Genomic DNA, 7,694 nt, shown 5'->3' with positions numbered 1-7,694 from the left:
ACCCCCAAATATCTAGTCAGTTAAGTGCTGTGTGTAACTATCCCCTGTTAGACTCTAGCTGAACCCAAGACGCACTGTTTCTGTGTCAGTACGTTTTACAGCTGCACCTCACAGTTACAGTAACTCCGGTTCAGCCATGAACTGTATTCAGCGATGAACCTGTCACTGTAGGCCACCCCGCAGTGTAGTGCTCACTGTTTATTTCTATTTGTACCACGAGTATGACAAGTCACTGCAAGCCGTGGGAGTCTCCGGCCTATTAATAGAGGAGCAGCAATAGGATACGGCATGTATAGTAGCAGAGGACGGTCATTAGCAACACACCACCACGCATGCGCCGCCGGCCCTGCTGTTTACGGGGTCTGAGAGCATGATCAGCTGTGGCGTCACTACTGATTTTTAGCCCCTGAGCCAACCTCTCCTACAGACACAGACCTATCCATAGCCCAGCTGCCCCTGGACATGAATTACTGTCCCCCGCTTTTCCAGGACAAGAGTGCCACCTACAGGAACATCTCGTATTGCATTGACAATGGAGCCGGTTTAATTGTGCAGCTCCAAACACTGGCTCTCTCAGTTCCTCCCATTGCAACTACACCTCTGTGGTGATAATAAACACACATTTGTGTCACAACCGACAGTGACACTGGACCCCCCCCACACACACACACACACAACCCAGACAATTATGAGGGGGACCTTGAAACTCTGCCTCACTGGTCTCCCAGTCAAGCCAACTGGCAGGAATGTCAGAGCAACACGACGGCAAGTACAAACCACCATTTGTTCATGGGCATGAAGCCTTAGTTACACAATTATAAAACCACAGCTATAATTACCTTTAATAATCAGGGTGCCACTAAATCTTAAAAAAAAAAACAATAAAACTGTGGCCCTGATGACTTCAAATGGAGCCAGGGTGAATGTCTGGGCCCGTCGCATTGGCCCTGCTTGGTGCCACAGCTGGAGTCTGCAGGAAGCATCAGACTAAAGTCCAGGTCAGGCCCAGTCTGTGTGGATGGGCTGCTCTCTGGCCTGGCTCTTCTGGCTCAATTAAGGTCCAGGGCTTGGTAACCACTTCATAATTCAAAAACAATAACGATCAAGAAATCAATACTTCAATCAAGACACAAATAAAGCAACACACAATACATAACCCAAAGGCTGTTAATAACTAAATACATAGCCATTAAAAACAATGAATAATACATTATACAATTTACCTCCCACCTGCTCCCCACTCATCCTCTGTGGTCCTGCGGCATGTGTGGTTCTATAGTCTCCGTTTTTATGCTTTGTGTTGTGCGCAGATTCTGTTTATAATGATGCTGATTATGCTGTTTAAAATTGGTTTGTGCCTCCTTGACAGATCTTTCAACTGCGAGAAACTGTCTGTATACTGGCGGAGGCAGCTGCGTGTCGTACATGCCATAGAGAAATGCAATTAGCTCTGTACATGGTTTCGGGGTTGCTGTAAACGAAATTAAACGGATGCAGATGTCAGCACGACCCTGCTCTGAACCTGGATACAGCAGATAGTGTTCAGAGCTCCCGACACCCGCCCTGCCACTGTGTTTATTACAGGCAAATATCAAGACTTGTGTAATCCGGACAAAGAGGACATTAATACGTGTTAATATCAGAGTTAGGTAAATCCCCTGGAAAACAGAAGAGGAAAGTAAATGACCTATAAACCCAATAAGACAGGGGCACACACAACAGACATGTGTGTTGTATTAAAATATCAGACCATTTTAAATTAACAAGTGTTGTAAAACAATTTATTCGTAGCATATACGTTATAAAATGCTCTTGAACTTGACTGCTGTGTTTCTGTATACTAATAGAAAGACAAAAAAAAGACAAGACAGAAGCAGACTCAGTTATTTATTTTATTTCCATTATAGGGAATTCATGGCTGATGAACTGCAGAGGCTGTATCTGAGTACACTTTAAAACACTGATATCTCCTTACATCAAAATCTATTGCACCTCTGTATTTATTTGTCTTAAGAGTGTGATAAGTGCGAACGTGAACTTGAAAAGAATAATGATTCTTACGATGATGATGATGATGATGATAATAATAATAATCATAAAGTGTTTTGCCTTTAATCATGGTAACTAGCACTATAGAACCGGGCCAGGGGTCAGCAATTAGCCATGACTCAGCAATGCAATCAGCAACAACACAAGGCCGATGTGTGGATGTAATATCCTTACTGTGGGTTAGTATTAGCACTGTTCATATTTTATGTACTAAACGCGTTTGAGGGAGCAGCCTTGTGGGAGAGTGCTCTTTCATTTTGAACAGTTTCAGTGTGTGTGTGTCGAGAGCAGACTCATCTATGGCTACATCCCCCCAGTGCACGGTGCACAGCCGGCATGCTTTCCGTGGGTGTCCGGTTACTGTAGCCAATTTATTTATGTGGGCCGATCCAGCACAGATACACATGCATTACTTTAAATTGGAAGGTATAATTGGATTCAATACTTGGGCACGAATGACAGAACCAACTGCACACAAAATAAAGGCCTATGAACCCCAATCACCTGGAATAAAAACGCAATTAACCCCACAGCCTACTGTAGCACAATGCGATTATGTCAACCGGTTAAAATAAAGTAATTTGGCTGAGAAAGTCAAAAAGAAGGCACGTAACATCCAGCATGTATTAATGCCGTATTAGGACCTTCTTTGCGTGATAATTTGTTTCCAACTGGATGAAGCAGCATCCTATTTCCTGATTGATACAGTCTCCAACTGCGTGAAAGGGAAAGGTTATTATTTAGTTATTATTACCTGCTCATTAGGTGCGGAAACCAGGCTGATCAAATTCAGAGATTGGTTTCCCCATAAAGGTGGATCTTCATTGAAATCACGGCAGCTTATTAGAAGTTCAAGTAGCCTATAGTAGTATTTGACGAGTTGATTGTATTCACATTTTGAAGCAAAGTTTAGTGACAGACTGTGACTGTGGACAAGCAGCTCCTGTAAGGTCCAGTTGTGGTCAGGGGAACTTTATTGGTCAAGTCTTTTATTCTCAATACATAATCAAAGACAAATAATAGTCAAATAAAAATCAAAGACTAATTGGACGTGAAGCGGTAAACACATTTCTTGACACAAGAGGGCGCCATTGTTGCCATTCATTAAGTAGTCAGCGTCGGGGGTGAAAATATTTTCCTTCGTGACAGACGAGTGAAAATAGATGAAATCAAAAACAATTACAGCGTGAGAATACTACTGTACTACTACTAGTATATAAAAGTGCTGTCTCTACAGCAAGGCACTACATCAATATATACAGGAATGTATTGAAAAGTAGTTGTCATAATTAGAAATTCACTCTAATGTCATTCTAGTCCTCACCTGCCTCTGTAGGGAATACGCATCTGAGCAAATGTTCAGTCTCACCTGGCTAATGGTGCGTCTATACAACCCATTTACATGCCCACATCTAAGGGTTTGGGTGCTTGAATCGAGGGATCTGAGTCGGGCCAGGGGAACTGTCCAGTGAAGTGGGACACACGGGAGGGTGGACTGAAGTCTCCTAGAGGTGGCCGAAGTCACCCATGCCACCACAACACCCACAGACTTACAGACTGTCATGCTTTGGGCTCACCCAAGGTTCGGCTCGGCTCAGTCGGTCTCCCCCTGCTCTCTGACCTACAGCCTCACGGCGGGAGCGGGGGTCGACGGGAAGGTAAAAAACTAACAAAAAAACAAAAGAAAAAAAACAACCAGAAGTCACAAACTCATCCCTGGAGGCCGGACACATGGACAGAAGGTGGCTGTGCAAGTGTGGGTTCAGCTGAGGAGGGGAGACACAGCAATGTCAGCAATCACATTTCTGGATAAAATGTGTGTGTGTGTATATATATATATATATATATATATATATATATATATATATACACATTTATACACACAGACGGGTGACAACTTAAAGGCAACCGACAAAGTGCCTCAGTAAGGTGTTGGGCACCACAAGCCACCAGAACAGCTTCAATGCTCTTGGCACAGATTCTACGAGTCTCTGGACTCTACTGGAGGGATGAACTCCATTCCTCCAAAACATATTCCCTCATGGTGGGTGGTGGTGGAGAGCGCTGTCTAACACGTCGGTCCAGAATCTCCCATAGGTGTTCAATTTGGTTGAGGTCTGGTGACTGTGAAGGCCACAGCATATGATTCACATCATGTTCATACTCATCACACCATTCAGTGACCCTCGTGCCCTGTGGATGGGCATTGTCATCCTGGAAGAGACACTCCCATCAGGAGAGAAATGTGTCACCATAGGATAAAGGTGATCACTCAGAATAACTCTGTAGTGATTTTCAGTGACCATTCCCTCTAAGGGGACAAGTGGACCCAAACCATGCCAGGAAAATGCCCCCCACAGCATAACAGAGCCTCTGGACCCCCTCACTGCAGTCAGGCCTGTCCCGTTCTCTTGGTGTCCCACACACGCACTCGCCCACTTGTCCAGAACACGAGCCAGTTGAGCGTCTGTGTGACTGAAGCTCCTGCCATTCGTGCCCCAATAATGCCCCCTCTTTCACAGTCACGTAGATCCTTTCCTCTTGCCATCTTGATCCAAAATCGAGGTCAACTGGGCCTGATCAGCATTTGTATACATGCCACAGAGCATGATAGGATGTTAATTGCTTTACTGTATCATGCAGTACACCTGTTTGGAGGCGTCTGCATTCATTATGTTCCTCCACTTATTTATTCAGGTTTTTCCTTTAAATTGTCACCCGTCTTTATGTATTTCTCTCTTGTGTTAGACTTCACAAGCATGATCAGTGTAGCATAGCACAGAAAGTACTACAGGCAGATTTAGGGAATAATTTAATTATCTGTAGCAGAAAGCGCCGTGTGGGTGGAGTGTGTGTGTGTGTGTGTGTGGGAGTGGAAGCGTGCTAGGTTTCTTTGTGTGTGTGTGTTTATATGTCGTGTGTGAGTGTGTATCAGTGTGTGGGTGGAAGTGGAGGCGTGCTTTTGTGTGTGTGTGTGTGTGTCGTGTGTGTGAGTGTGTGGGTGGCAGTGGAGGCAAGCTTTTGTGTGTGTGTGTGTGTGTCTTGTCCTCACAACAAAAATCGGGACGCAAAACTGAAAAAAACTCCTCCTTCCTGTCTGGTACGGTTTCTCCAGCTCTGATCCTGTTTGTTTAGGGTCCTGTCCCCCACATACCTCACCCCTCTGCTTATTCAGTTCCTATTTCTTATTATCTTTTTTATTTGACGTTCGCTCCCGACACCTGCCCTGCCATTCTCTTCGGCTCTTATTCCCAGCAAACACCACAATGTACAAACACACAAGTTCACGACCCCCCAGTAAGAATCCCAACAGAAAGATGTATTGATTATTTATTGTTTCCACCTTATTTGGCGTGTGTTCCTATAGCTCTTGACACACTATACCTCAAATTAAAATAAAGATATCCTCCATGGTTCCCTCCCACATCTTTTCACCTGCGGTCACGCAGTGCTTTTTGCCAGCAGCTTGTTGACCTACGAGATCAGATATCCGGTCTTTCTCAATCCAGGTTGTTTTTTCCGATAGAAATCAAGGATAATTGCGTTGTGTTGGGTTTTCTGAAAAGGGCAGTTTCCATTCCTGGTCATTGTTGGCTTTCTTTTTTAAGTTTTTATCATATTTATTATTTTACACACAGCTGCGTGGGCTGAGACCTCGATCACGCCGCCGCTTTGAGATCGGATCGTGTTTCTTGGTCATCGCAAGCAGACACTGGCCGTTTTTTTTCACTCCGGTGACGCTAACGAGATCCAGTCTGCCGTACTTCGCGGGTGGCCGTGTCTCGCCCTGTCCTGGAATTGTCCTGTATATGGTGATATGATCATATAATTATCTTGTGAGGACCCCCCCACCGTCAATGAACTCCCCCTTCACTGGACAGCAGTTGCCAGGAAACCAGAATCCGCTTGTAAATGCTTGACTCTAAGTCTGTCCTTTTGTACTGAGCGCTGCTGCTCTCAAACAGCCCAGACCAGGGCCTTGTTCTCTCGCTCTTGGGCAACTTGTGTGTACTACAGAGCACAGGCAGGACTCTACCCACCCACCCACACACACACACACACACACACACACACGTGCAGGTGCAGTGTAGCAGGGATCTGAGAGACGCCTCTTGTTTAAGCACACTGCGCAAAGATAATCACTCTGACGCTCCTTCCACTCCACTCGTGTGCAACCATTAAAACTGTGGCCTTAATTACCTAATTGGACCTGCTGCTGAAGATCACTTAAGTCATTAAGGTGTTTCTGGAATAAGGGATGGCTTGAAAGTAGAGTGAAAGTGCTAAAGCTGCTCATCTGTGGCCGGACGTATGGTGCACAGGATGTCATGAGCAGAGATGGGAGCAGATTCCCAGGACACGACTGGAGGCTTTTTCCAGGATATGGGGTATACTCTTGCGTTCTCTTTTTCTTCCTCTGTACTGCACTGTTTTTCTGTTGTTGTTATTTTTATTGGTAGTGTGTGCTAGCCTGGTTTCCCTTTAAAAAAATCAAGAAAAGCAACAAACAAACCCCTCTCTGCTGAAGATCACACTGCGATTTTCCTCTGTTAATTGAGCTCATAATTGACCAGACACGCGCCCGTCCTTCACATCGTTAGAGATGGGTGAGCGAGAGGCTGCTAACAAGTGGGGCTCTGGAGGAGGCTCTCTCAAGTGTGAGGGAATCTGCAGGCCACTGGCAGACAGGCTCCTCCTGGCCAGCAAAAGACAGACAGACAGACAGACAAACTGGAGCCGTCAGACAGAGGAACAGACATCTGGAGGGGCCAGGCAGCCCTGCTCCCTCGCTCCCTCTCTCCTGTCTCTACATGGCGAGTCACAGGAGCCACCCCCCACCTTCACTCCCCTGTCACCCGCTGACGAACAGCCAGGCTAATTACGCAGATTACAGAGCAATTAGCGGCCGATTAATCAGCGCCGCGGTTATTAATTTCCGCAGACGGGAGGAAGGGAGAGGGGAGACGGTCTTTGCCTCTCTCTCTCCCTCCCAACCCAGCACCAACAAGACACCTCTTGAATGGTTCGCCACATCAGCAGGGCAGCCCGCTCCGTCTGCCGCGAAGACTCTGGGTCGGGCCTGAGGAATAGATGCTCACACCCAACCAGGCCGGGCCGTCTTCACGGTTCACTCGCAACTTTATCTCGCTTATGGGGCTGTCAGGATCTACAGGTTAGACATGACAAAGGGGCACAGACATGCAGACACCTGTGGAGAAGGAAAACGGTTCACCCAGAATTTACCTTATCGTAGAAGACACGGGCGATCATAAACAAGTTCAGGTACAAGCTTAGATCCCACACCACATCCTGACCACACTTTGAGGAAGGTTTCTTCAGGGTGTTGGAACGATTAAGTGTATTTTTCCTCACTGCTGTACAAAAAGTAAGAAACAAAATTAAACGCAAGAACACAAACAGAATCTGTAGCCAGAGTATGGGCCTTCAAACATGTTCAGCCTTAGAGACTACAAAAAGTTTCAGTAAATGCACCTTCTAGCACAAGAAGAGCAGTTGGGCTTTGCAACCTCTTGTGAATTTGCCCCTTCCAGTTCCTCCCGGAGGTGTTCTACAGGAGATCAGGCCATTGTAACACTCCTTCAAGGGTAGTTGTAAACCGTCGTCCTTCATATCAGAATATGTGC

This window comes from Amia ocellicauda, chromosome 7 (genome assembly GCF_036373705.1).
Source record: "Amia ocellicauda isolate fAmiCal2 chromosome 7, fAmiCal2.hap1, whole genome shotgun sequence".
Lineage (NCBI taxonomy): Eukaryota > Metazoa > Chordata > Actinopteri > Amiiformes > Amiidae > Amia > Amia ocellicauda.
Note: the sequence above shows the minus strand (reverse complement) of the source record.